Genomic DNA, 10,457 nt, shown 5'->3' on the forward strand with positions numbered 1-10,457 from the left:
TGCTGCGTGGCCGGGACAGGCAGCTCCCGCAAGGCCTGTGGGCCTCCACATGGTTCTAGTGCCTGGGTGTGGGTTCACAGTCCCACCAGCCCCTGGAAGCCGAGGTGTGGTGTGGCAGCAAAGCCACCAACTGCCCTTGTTCCTCACAGTCCTGGGGGCTAGAGCCATGGTCAGGGGGCCATCCTGTTCTAGTGAGGGAAGTTCCTGGTTTGCACATGGCTGCCCTCCAGCTGCATTCTCACCTGGCTGAGCAGGTGCTCTGGGTCCCTTGTTCCCATGTAAGTCACCATGGTAACATGAGGGGTCTTGCTTGTCACCTCCCCGAGGCACCACCTGCTCACAGCATCTAATTGGGATGGGGCTGCTAGCATGTGACTTGGGGACACAAGTTACCTATAACTGGGAGATGGGCCGCAGCTCTGAGCTGCCCCAGGCCACCGCCATGCCCTGCCCTGCCTGCCCCATCCACTGCCTCTCAGGGGTGGGTCACTCCAAATACTGGCATGATAGCGCCCAGGGCAGCTACTGCTGGACTCTTCACCAGCCTCTCTGGGTCCTTGTAACAACCCCAAGGAGAGGGAAGGTGGCTGCTTCCATTGTCCACATAGGGAAACTGAGGGGCGGTGAGTGACCCACGGGTCATGGAGCTGGGGGAACGCCGGGGGCCAGGCTAGAAGCAGTCCCTGTCCCCAGCTGAGTGCCACCATGGAGGCTCCACATTGGGATCCCGGCATGCTGAACCGGACCTCCAGGGCCACTCACGGGGCCAGAGCACCCTACTAGTCCCCAAGGTCACAGGGCGATGTGTGCCGGAGCCAAGGGCTTCTCTCTGGGCTTCATTCCCCCCAGCTCTGTTCTGAGCCCCTGCTGTCTTGAGTCCTTCCTCCTGCAAGTCCAGGAAGGGTGGGCAAGACCCAGCCATAGCTGGACACTGAGAGGAAGCCGGTAGACAGACCCCAGTCCCCTATGCCTGCTTATTGCCCTGGACCTCGTCCCACCTGCGTGCCTGCAGGATGGCACCCAGACACTGCAGAAGCAGCAGCCCGCTCCACCTCTCTCTGCCTTTTAATTGAAAAAAAAAATTGGGGGGTGGGTGTTGGAGATTGAACCCAGGGGTGCTTGACCACATCCCCAGCCCCATTTAATATGTTTTCATCTTGAGAAAGGATCTCACCAAGTTGCTGACGCTGGCCTCCAGCTCTCTATCCTCCTGCCTCAGTACTGAGTCACTGGGATCACAGGCGTGACCACTGAGTGCCCCCACACGAAGCCGCCTGTCTGTCTCTTATTCTCTTCCTCTTTCTCCCTTTCTCTTCTCCCGGCTCGCTCGTGCACTCTCTCTCTCTCTCTCTCTCTCTCTCGCTCTCTCTCTCTCTCTCTCTCTCTCTCTCTCTCTCTCTCTCCCTCCCTCCCTCCCTCTCTCTGCCTCTGTCTCGCTCCCTCTGTGTCCTACTCAGTCACACTCAGGTAGATCAGAACTGGCAGGTCCTGGCTCCCAGGGGCCCCAGGTGGTGGCCCTGGGCTGGAGCCCTGATGGCCTGGCCTTCCTCCCAGCCTGGGCCAGGTCCCGCAGGCAGCTGGGAGTGCCGTGGGCTTCCTGCCGCCCCTGCAGCAGGTCCTGCACTCTGACATGCTGCAGGCTCAACTAAACAGGCCACATCCTTAGACTTGAGGAGCTTGCAGCCCTGGCCTGCCGTCGAGGGAAAGACAAACACAGAACACACTTAGACTCAGAATCTGCACCCTGCACCTTGGCTAGCAGGGCAGGGAGGGGCACCTGGGGTGCCCAGGGGGAGCCAGGAGGGTGACCTCCAGACAGGCCTGTGTGAGGCAGGGGTGTGCTTGGAGATCCGGGAGGCTTGGGGGCTGCAAGGGTCAGCACAAGCATGGGGGTTTTCTGGGGCCACAAGGCCACTGCAGGGTTTGAGCAGCAGGGGACCTGGGTGACCCCCCTGCAGTCCCCCTGGTTGTGTTCAAGCAGAGAGGGGCCAGCTGGGAGCAGGAAGAGCGGGGAGGAAAGTTCCTGGGCTGGTGAGGTGTGGCGGCCCCTGTGTGCTCCCAAGGCAGAGCCCCAGGACTGCTGGCCAGCTGAGCCTCAAGAGGAGGAAGTGCCAGCCATCTCTGCCTGGGCGCTGGAAGTGGGTGGTCATGGCTGTGACCCTAGGGCTAGCTGGTGCGTGGGCCTGGTGTTCCCTGGCGGGGCCTGAGCGGTGCCAAGGGCTGGATTCTTCAGCACCCAGGCCTCCTGTCTCACAGAGCTCTCCTGGGGGAAACTGCACCCCAAGCTCCACCCAGACATGGCAGTCTGAGACTAGCAGAGGTGATCCTGGGGGAGCTCCGCTGCCCAGTCTGCCCTGGAGAGCAGGACAGGAGAAGCCAGAGAACAGACACACAGACCCACTGCACATGGGTTCCCTGGACACAGCAAGTCTTGGTTGAAGTGGTGACACACAAAGCCAGCCCCTGCTGTGGTGGGGAGCGGTTGCCCCAGGGACAGGGCAGGAGCAGGCACTCACAGCAGCGCTCGGGCACAGAGAGAACCCGAAAGGCAAACGCACAGGTGATCTGCAGGGCTGGGTGGGTGTGAGGGACACAGGGTGTGTGGCTGGTGCCCTGAGCCTGGAGCCCAGGGCCCAGAGCTCAGCCTGGACTGCCCAGCATGGATTTGTACCTCACTGCTGGTGAGTGGCCTTGGGCCCTGATTGCATCATCCAGGTCCCCCAGCTGAGACCCTGATGCAACTGACTGCCACTGTGCTGCATGGCCTGGCCTGACCAAACTGGACTCTGTCCACCAGCCAGCCAGCCAAGTCTCAGAGTCTCCTTTGGTCTCTGTGCACAGCCTTGTGGCTTTGGAAACCACGTGGTGTCACCGAGTGCATGTCCTCTAGCCACCGGGCCACACCTGGCTCCTGTGCTGGAGGTTTGGTTTCTGATCTGTCTTGTGTGTGAGTCGGGATCTCACCAGGTTGGGCTTGAATTCCTGGGCCCAGTGACCCTCCTGCCTTAGCCTCTAGTCATTGGGCTACAGGCATGTACTGGGCGTGGCCGGGGGTGCATGTTTTTCCATGTAAAGTCAGGATGAGCCTTAAACGTGGCCCAGATCAACCAGTAGTATCTCTTTCTATTTTTTTTTTTTTTTTTTGGTACTAGGGATTTAACATAAGGGTGCTTTACTACTGAACCACATCTCCAGCCCATTTTAATGATTCTTTAATTTGTGTGTGTGTGTGTGTGTGTGTGTGTGTGTGTGTGTGTGTGTGTGTGTATGGTGCTGAGGACAAACCCAGGGCCTTACCTTTTAATTTTGAGACAGGGTCTCCCCTGTTTTGCCCAGGCTGGAACTTGTAATCCTCCTGCCTCAGCCTCCTGAGTCTCTGGGATCACAGGCCTGTGTCACTCACCTGGCGAAACTTCCATTATTTTCCACATAGGTAACAGCAGGGCTGGGGGAGTAGCTAAGTGGGGAGACACTTGCCTCCAGGGAGTGAGGTCCCTGATTTCTTCTTGAACCCAAGGGTGGTTAACCACTGAGCCACATCAATTTGCTGCCCTCCCCTTTGAATATTTTATTTAGAGAGTTGCTAGGGCCCCACTAAGTTCCTGAGGCTGGCCTTGAACTTGAGATCCTTCTGCTGTGGCCTCCAGAGCAAGCGAGGGACTAGGTTTACAGTGTGCTCTACGCTCGGGGCCAGCCTGGCATGGGCCGAGTTCTGGGTTTGAGCCCCAGTACCAAAAACAAAAACAAATGTATGTAACTAGGAAACTGCAGGCGTGAGCTGTCCTTGAGTCTGTCCTCCAGGTCCTGGAGTTGGGGATGCGCTCTGTGGTACCGTCCCCAAACAGCTCAAGATCTGGTTCCGTTGCCTGCACCACAGCCAATAAACAGAAGGGGTATGCTTCCATTCTGTGCCCCCCAGTATAGCTGGCCTCTACCCCTCAAGATGAAGAGGACATTTCCCTGAGGTCTCCCCAGCACCTGCTAGAGCTCTGGTTGTTGGGTATAAGAAAGACTGTGTGGAGTTCAGCAAAAGGACCTCACGGGGAAGGTCACTCAGTTCTCCTCCATCTTCATCCTTTTCGTGCCTGGAATGGGTGGTGATGGTTAGAACCGGAGCAGCTGCTGTGGGCAACAGGGCAGAGCCTCACACTCATTGTGGATGACAGGGGAAACTCATCACGGCCCCAGGTAGCCCTGTGGTGCCAGCATTTTCATGAGGATGAAATAAATGGTCCTGGCCACTGTTACTTTGGATCCTTATCTCTTCCAGCCAGCAGCGTACACATGTGGCACACACAGTGGAGAGGAGTCCTCACTCCCACCCAGCCTCCCAGTCTCAAAGGTAGCAGAGGCCATGGGCGTCACCCTGAGGGAGGCCCAGCCCCTCTGAGGCCAAGGCGGGAGCATCATCGCACGTTCCAGGCCAGGCTGGGCAACTTAGAGAGACCTTGTTTCAAGATAACATTAGAAAGTGTTGGGTGCAGCTCAGTGATAGAGCACCCCTGGGTTCAACCCCCAGTGCCACTAAAAAAAAAAACTCCAACTCAAGCAGGGATGGGTGCAGCCCTCCACTATCCTCTCCGAGGCCCAGGTTTGACCTCAGTCTGTAAACACATACACCCAAAGCTGCCTTGCCACGGGGTCCAACAAGTCCTCTTGGGGGCATATCCCATAGAACTGACCACAGGGCCTTGAGCAGGCTCTTGTGCACCTGTGGCTGTAGCGGCCCTGTTGGTCATAGCCCACAGCTGCCAGCCATCCCCTGTCCACCTATGAAAGATTGGAAAAGAAAACGTGGCCAGGTCTGGGCCTGATGTATCCGTCATCCAGCCTGGGGAGGCTGGGGCAGGAGGACTGCAAGTTCAAGGCCAGCCTAGACAACTTAGGGAGGCCCTGCCTGCAAAGGAAATAGAAAGGGCTGGTGTAGCTTTTTGATGGAGAGCTGGCCTAGCAGGGTGAGGTCCCGGCACTGAAAGCAGCAAAGAATCTGATCCTCCCTTTCACAGTGCCTCTGTGAGGCAGGGATGGAAACACCATTGGTTGAGATTCCTCACTCTCTATGAGGACAGGAGGAGCTCAGGCTTGAGGCAGGGGGTCCTTACCACACCAACTGAAGCTGTCCTATTCATGGCTGTGACCTTTCTAGTGCTGGTTTCCCTGAAGGTCAGACACTTTCAGCTTGGTGATGAACTTGAGTGGGAGTAACTCCAGTTAGATTCTCAGCCTTGCCTATGTGGGACAGTGGCCTCCTGATATTTAGGGGTGGGGCTCTTTTTTCTCTTTTTGGTGCTGGGGTTTGAACCCTAGGTGCTCTACCACTGAGTATCCCCAGCCCTTTTTATTTTTTTAATTTTGAGACAAGGTCTTGCTAAGTTGCTGAGGCTGGTCTTAAATTTGTGATCCTTCCACCTCAGTCTCCTGAGTCTCTTGGATCATAGGACCCAGGGTCTTGTGCCCGCCAGGCAAGCGCTTTACCATGGAGCCACCGTCCTGAACGGCACCCTCAGTCTGAGGTACACTTTAAATGCTCCCTGTTAGCAATTCCCCATTTCCCCTCCCACCTTGGTGCACCTGTGGGTCCAGCTTCCTTTGGGGTCACAAATCTAGATGTGAGTCTGGCCCCTGGAGGGCTAGCAGAGCCAGTCCCCTGTTAGTGGACAACTCCAGGAGCCCCACTTGTTACCAAAAGCTCTGTCCTTGTCCTCAAAGCCTATCCAATAACAAGGACACGGTTTTGAGAAAAAGGAAAAGGAAGGCTTATTGCTTTGCTAGCAAAGGAGAACACAGGGGACTCCTATCCCAGAGGCTGGGATTGTGCCCATTCACAGGAACAGGGACTTTTAAAGAGGTGATTCAGAGAAAATTGGGATTAGGGAGGAGAGGTCAGGAAGGAGAAGATGAGGGGAAAGGAGATCAGGGAGAAGTTTAGGAAAAAGAAGATCAGGGAGAAGAAGGTTGGGAAAAAGAAAAGAACATGCCAGTTTCAAAGCCACAGGGGACACAGTCACAGCATCAAGTGAACCCCTGTTACACCCCAGGGACCTTGGGGAGGGCGAAAGCAGAACTTGTGATGGGCCTTTTGATGCTGGTCCAGGTGGGAGCATTCCCGGAACAGCATACAGAATCCCAGAGGAGTCCTGACCTGCAGGGCCCATCCTGAGACTAGGAGGGTCCCCAGGTCCTGGGGGCCAGAGAAGGTGGGGCTGTGGGATGGTGGTGTCAGCCACACAGCCAGCGCGCGGCTCCCCCCCTCCATGGGCCTGGGGCTGGGCTCACTGTGCTGTGTTTTGCCAGGTTTCTGTGCTGGGATGAACCCAGAGCCTTGGGTGGGCTAAACCAGCACTCCCCCGCCCCCCGCCCCAGTGGCACTCCAGCCCCTCCTAAGTCTTGCCCAGGATGTGGTTTGAACTCAGGGGCACTCTACCCCTGAGCCACATCCCAGCCCTATTTTGTATTTTATTTAGAGACAGGGTCTCACTGAGTTGCTTAGGGCCTTGCTTTTTTTTTTTTTTTTTTTTTTGCTGAGGTTGGCTTTGAACATGTGATCCTCCTGCCTCGGCCTCCCAAGCTGCTGGGATTACAGATGCGCGCCACCTTCCTAAGTCTTTTTTAGAGAATGAAGTATTCAAGTTCCTGGTGTCTTGGAGCTTAGACCCTGGAGGAGGGGCTAGAAAATAACAAGCAGAGTTTCAGCAACACTAATTCATGAAGAAGATAACCTAGTGATCATGCTACAGAGTTTCCATGGAAGGAATGTCACTGGTTTTTTGGTTTTTGATACCAGGGATTGAACCCAGGGTGATTTACCACTGAGCCACATCCCCAGCTCCCCGCCACCCATCTTTTTTTTTTTTTTTTTTTGAGACAGGGTCTCCCTAAATTGCTGAGGATCTCACTAAGTCTCTGAGGCTAGCCTTGACTTGCGATCCTCCTGCTTCAGCCTCCGGAGCTGCTGGGATCTCAGCTGTACCCCATGGAGCCCTCCGCCACGCTAGCTTTCTGTTGGAGGTTAGCGGACATGACGATTGATTCTCCTCCCCATGAGGAAAGGAGCCAAGGAGGGACATCCAGAGAGGAGGGTGACTCTATGGTCACAGGTGTACTGGGGACCAACCTGAGGGCCTCAGGGAAACTGAGAGCCTTTTCCACTTACATACGGCCTGGGGTACATGTGGGGAGGGAGGGGAATTTTGAGGTTCGGCTAGGGAAGGCTCCTTGTGGCATCAGCTTCAAAAGGAACCAGTGTTTTTCAGGATGTCAGTCCTAGAAACCAATTTCTTTTCTTGGCAGGATGGTGGGGTGCCACCTGGGGAGTGCCTCCTGGGCTCCAGGTCAGGCTGACTCAGAGAGATCAGGCGGTGATTCTTGTTCTAAGGTGGAGGATGGCACTGTCTGTGTGTCCAGTTCTCCCTAATGCTACCAAGTGGTCCAGCCTCTGGTGCCACCCTAGCTTCACAGGCTCCTGGTCAGAACCTGACATGGGGAAGGGGCCTGGGGTGCAGTGATCTGCAGGGAGGGCTTCTATAGCAGGTGGCCCTCAAGCTGAACTCGTGTATTGACATTACTGGGTGACGCAGAGCCTGCCAGGTTGGGTGAGGAGGAAAGAAGCCAGGGGCTGCTTGTGGGCCCTGGTGTCGTCCAGGCCAGAGGGCAGACGCCTGGCTCAGGGTGTGGCACACAGGCAGGGTGGCACTAGGGAGGGATGCATGGCCTAATGGGCTATGGGGGAACACTCCTGGGTAAGGCCTTGGGTGGGGTGCTGTTGCCAAAAGATCGGTCCAATCCAATAACAAGGACAGTTTTGAGAAAAAAAGGAAAAAGAAGATTAATTGCTTTGCTAGCAAAGGAGAAGTACAGGGAACTCCTGTTCCAGAGGCTGTGATTGTGCCCATCCACAGGAACAGGGGCTTTTAAAGAGGTGACTCAGATAAAATGAGATTAGGGAGGAGAGATCAGGGAGGAGAAGTAGAGGGAAAAGAAGATTTGGAAAAAGAAAAAAACATGTTATTTTCAAAGCCTCAGGGGATATAGTCAAAGCATCAAGTGAACCCCTTGTTACAAGACCCTGTCTCAAAATTTTAAAAAATTATCTAAAGGGCTGGGGGTTGAAGCTCAGGGGTATAGGACACGTGGGTTCCACTCCCAGTACTCCTCCCCTTTCCAAACTTCTGATGCTAACAATTCCTCAAATTCCTGCTGGAACCACCTTCCTGTCCTGGGAGCTCTCTTGTTGGTGAGCTAAACATACCTGTTGCCCTCATTCTTTGTAAACTTGTATGGAAGTTCACGTTTCAATTTTTTGAAAATTACCCAGTGAAATCCCAGAGATGACTGGGGAGGCAGGAGTATCTCAAGTTTGAGAACAGCCTCTGCAATTGAGCGAGACTCCATCTCAAAGTAAAATAAAAAGGACTGGGGGGCGTACAGATTGAGTGGAAAAGTAGAGGTTGAGGATTAGCTAGCATGCTCGGGGCCCTGGGTTCAATACCCAGTGCTGCAAAAAAACAAAAATCAAAACAAAAGAGAACCCTGCTCCCTCAGAGGGCTCAGTAACTTCCAAAAGCAAATCTTTCCTGCCATCCTGACTCTCCTGGCCTCTTGGTCCTCTTCAATTGAACTTAAGGCAGAAATCCCCTTGGCTTGTTCCCCCAGTCTGGGCACCTGGCTAGGTTGGTGGCCCTCACCACCTGCTCTGTTCTGGATTCTTACCACCTGACCTCCATGCTTGCCCTCAGTTGCAATTTTACCAGGTAGCTCTTGAGGGCAGGGACTCCATCTCCACTGGGGCCAGCCCAGCACTTAGCTCACTGAATAAAGGAGGAATGAACGTGGACACGTGGGGGTGCTATGGCTGACCATGTGGCTACGACACTGGGAGACACTTTCATTTGGAAAACACAAGTGCTGGGCAAGGAGACCTGTGTTCCTTCCTGATCTGGTGTCCTTTGGCCTCCATCCAGGGTGGAGAACCCTGTGTTCTGGGGCCTGGAACATGAACTGAGTAAGCTGATGAGCTTCCAAGAATGATCGCACGGGGTTCCTCCCTGAGCATCAGTCCACTAAGAGGCTGTCTTCTGCAGCCAGGAGAGGGCTTGGCCCAAGAGCCTATCTTCTGGAACTAGGTGTTTCCAGAGGCTGGGGATATGGAGGCCTGTTCAGAATCATGCATTTGCAGAAGGACCACTTGTGTATGATGAAAGCAATTTGCAGGAAGGCCTGGTGTGTGTGTGCAGTGTGAGAAGGACCGCTCCACTGTCTTCTGGAGCAGCCCCTTCCAGGGCTTCCTGACAGGAACACTGCCTGCTTGCTTGTCCTTTCCTGCCTTTCTTTAGCACTGGGGTGAACTCAGGTGCGCTCTTCCACTGAACACTGAAGTACATCCACAACTACCCCACTCTTTTGAGACAGGATCTTGCTAAGTTGCCCCGGCTGGCCTGGAACTTGTGATCCACCTGCCTCAGCCTCCCAAGTTGCTGGAATCACAGGTGTGTGCTATCACCAACCCACCTGGCTAGAACTCTGGCTGGTTTTCTTGCCTAACTTCTCTTGGCCTTGATTTTCTGATCTGTAAAATGGACGCATCAGGTACCTCAGGAATCATCATGAAGAATAAATCAATTAATAAATACCTTTAAAGAACACTGCCTGGTCTATGATAGGGACCGGTTAGCTGTTAGTTTATAAACTGCTATGTGCACACATAGGTGTCCTGCATACACAAAATCTCTCCAATGGCCTCATCATCACAGATAATAGCATAGTATGCTCGTCTGCATCTTGCTTCCACTTATAGTTTGGAGGACTTTACACTTGAGCACGTAGATACTTAACACTGCCTATCAGCGCACGTTCATTACTCTGCGAGATAGATGCAACAGAATTTGTCTAACTTTTCCTAGGTTTAGATGCAACCATTTTGGCTTATGACCTGACATTATGGAATGCAGCTTTATTTCTTCTTATTATTTTTGGCATTGGAGATTAAACCCAAGGAAGGTCTCAAGTATGCAAGGCATCACCGGGTTACATCCGGGTCCTAATGAAGCCATTCTCATTCTGTCCAGTTCTCAGTTTTCAGATTCATATGCCACATCCCAGGTGGAAACAGGACTGGGCAGTCCCAGGACTGCAAAGACATGGCACATAAGGCAAGATCCGGACGAATGAAACCCCATCCTGCCTGGGCAGAGACTCTGGTAGCCGAACCGCTCCTAGACGTCACTCTACTAGCCACCAGGACTGGTCCAGATAGGCCCCGCCTCGTGCAGCCCCGCCCCTTGTGTCCCCGCCCCTTTGCCATCAGCTCCACCGCGCATAGGTCCCAGCTCCGGCAGGCCCCGCCCCTCAGGGCCCCGCCCTACCCTTAAGTACCCGCCCCTTCAGGCCCCTCCCCGCCGCCCTTTAGACCCTGGAGGCCCGCCCCGCCGCCAGGCCTCGCCCCCTCCAGGCCCCGCCCC

The sequence above is a fragment of the Ictidomys tridecemlineatus genome, chromosome 2, assembly GCF_052094955.1.
Source record: "Ictidomys tridecemlineatus isolate mIctTri1 chromosome 2, mIctTri1.hap1, whole genome shotgun sequence".
In the NCBI taxonomy this organism is placed as follows: domain Eukaryota; kingdom Metazoa; phylum Chordata; class Mammalia; order Rodentia; family Sciuridae; genus Ictidomys; species Ictidomys tridecemlineatus.